The following is a 2,500-nucleotide window of genomic DNA, read 5'->3' as shown; positions in this document are numbered from 1 at the left end:
TTGCGTGCACTTCACGCTCGTCATGAAAAGAAGGACAATAACTTGGCACTAGATCCGTAGAAGCTCGTAGCATCCAGTTTCCCAACCGAGCGCTGTGATGTAAACAAAGGGGGCGTTCCAAGCGATGACCTTCCATCGTTCCTATTTACACCTTCTAGCAGTGAAGGCGACTTTTTAAACCTCATTGACGGGAGAAATTTTGCAAAGGGTGTTTAGATGGCAGCATTTTTTTTTTATTCACGCTTTTTGTAAGCAACACTTTTAGTTTGCTGGGAAGAAACGCTCCTTTGGAGTAATAGGAGCTCAGAAAATGTTACGAGGTTAAGCGAAATTCTCGATCTCGAAGGCTTCGATTCAATACAAGTAGTAGATTGCAGCGTACAGCGAACCAGTGGAAGGAGGTATGTCTTTGAGTCATCGTTTAGCATTATCAGATGTTTTGAATTCTCTTCAAGAACATCTGTTTTCAATTGTATCTCGACAGGTACGTCGGGTGGAATTCCGTCTTACCTCAGGTTCACTGCATTTATTTCGATTTTCATTGGCATATATATGCGAACACTCTCAAGATACACTATTTGAAAAAAAATCACGTTTATTGCCAACGAGTCAGGCCTTCTGAAGACAGAAGGCCTGGCGAGGCGGCAGCTTATAGAGCCGCGAGAAGATTTTTAGGCGGACGAAATCTCAGAAGCGCTTCAAATTTTAGTGTAATGTAGACCAAAAGCTGTAATGTAGACCAAAGCGATGAAATGTTGACCGTAGCGATAACCAATGAGAGTGCCGCACGAGTACGCCGCGTGATGTTTGCAGCCGCCAGATCACGCAAGCTTGGCTCGTTGGCACTTTAGCGACAGCTATAACTAGTTTAATGAAACCAAAATAATATTCTTAATTGCCAACGAGTCAGGCCTTCTGAAGACAGAAGGCCTGGCGAGGCGGCAGCTTATAGAGCCGCGAGAAGATTTTTAGGCGGACGATATCTCAGAAGCGCTTCAAATTTAAGTGTAATGTAGACCAAAAGCTGTAATGTAGACCAAAGTGATGAAATGTTGACCGTAGCGATAACCAATGAGAGTGCCGCACGAGTACGCCGCGTGATGTTTGCACCCGCCAGGCGCCAGATCACGCAAGCTTGGCTCGTTGGCACTTTAGCGACAGCTATAACTAGTTATATAGTTATCATAAGGGTATAGTAGATTTTAAAAGACATTGCTAAAAGGGATCAATTAGTACGTAATCACTTATTAGTTTATGGGATAATTCTATCCTTGATTTATTGTGACTCCTTCAAGTCAAAGATACTTGGTGAACCCCTAGCTGGAAGTAAGATAATTATATTGTTAAATTTGTGGCACCTTTATTGAGGGGGTGGCACTTAACTACAGAAGGACAATGGTTGCTAAGGAACCTGTTTAGTCAAAGAGCCCTACAAAAAGGTTGCATGGATGGTTCTTTGAAGTAACTCTTTCAATGGAAATCTGACATCACTTAAATAAAGGTGTATGCGCAACTAGTCCCAGTCCTCGGTCTCAAAAAGAACAAAAAGACGAGGGGGTTTTTTCATTGGATGGGAACCGTCCCATCAATATTTGTAAACTGCAGCTTGGAATTTCTATTTGGGGAAAAATGGAACTGATATATTAAAAAGTGCATCAGAGGAGGGCCGTAAATCCATGCTACACTGATTTTGTGTTAGATTGTTCTTGTACTGTTGCATTAAAAAATTGTGAAAAACATACCGGTAGTTAACTCGCTGAGTTGTTAGGCATTTTCTGTTTTGGCCATGTGATTAACCAAGTATGGTTGTCAGTCAAATCAGTAGTAGAAATGTAACTGCAGAGTTCAAGAGACTCAAGAAATGATTATTTGAAGGGGTCCATAGCAACAGTTTGGTAGTTAAGAGCCACCCCCCTTAAACCTGATTGTTTTCATGTGCCAATAATGACTTTAATGCTGAATTAAATGTGTTGTCAGTAATTCAAACTGTGATAGCATCTTACAAGCTAAAAATGGGGAAATTGGAACCAGAAAGTGACATTTTAAAGGAGAAGCAGGTACCAATAATACTCAGTCATCCTGAAATCACATTTGATGAACAGGGTTTTGTTAAGCCATGATGAGTCCAGGTGATTTAGTGGTAAATTTGCGGTCTTAAGAAAAGATTGATTTTGTTGTTCTCATTTTCATGTCTTTGAGCCAGATGTCCTGTTGATCATAAACAAGACTGGCTAGATTCTAGAATACCAGTCTACTTAATTTGCATAGGAATAGCGTCTGTTATTATATGCCTAGTTCTTCAAAGGGCACTACTGCAAGAATACAATAGAGGCCGGGTATTCTAGAATCACTTTGTGTTACATTATAACACTCGACCAATGGAAATGAAGCAATTGAGTGATTAATTTTATTAGTAGTTTTATTTTTATGAATACTCCATGTCTTGGGCAATTTTGTTGTCAAGTGTTGGCTTTTGTTTGTTTTTTTGTTGTTACTTTTA

The sequence above is a fragment of the Montipora foliosa genome, chromosome 6 (genome assembly GCF_036669935.1).
Source record: "Montipora foliosa isolate CH-2021 chromosome 6, ASM3666993v2, whole genome shotgun sequence".
In the NCBI taxonomy this organism is placed as follows: Eukaryota; Metazoa; Cnidaria; class Anthozoa; order Scleractinia; family Acroporidae; genus Montipora; species Montipora foliosa.
This window is presented reverse-complemented; position numbering follows the sequence as displayed.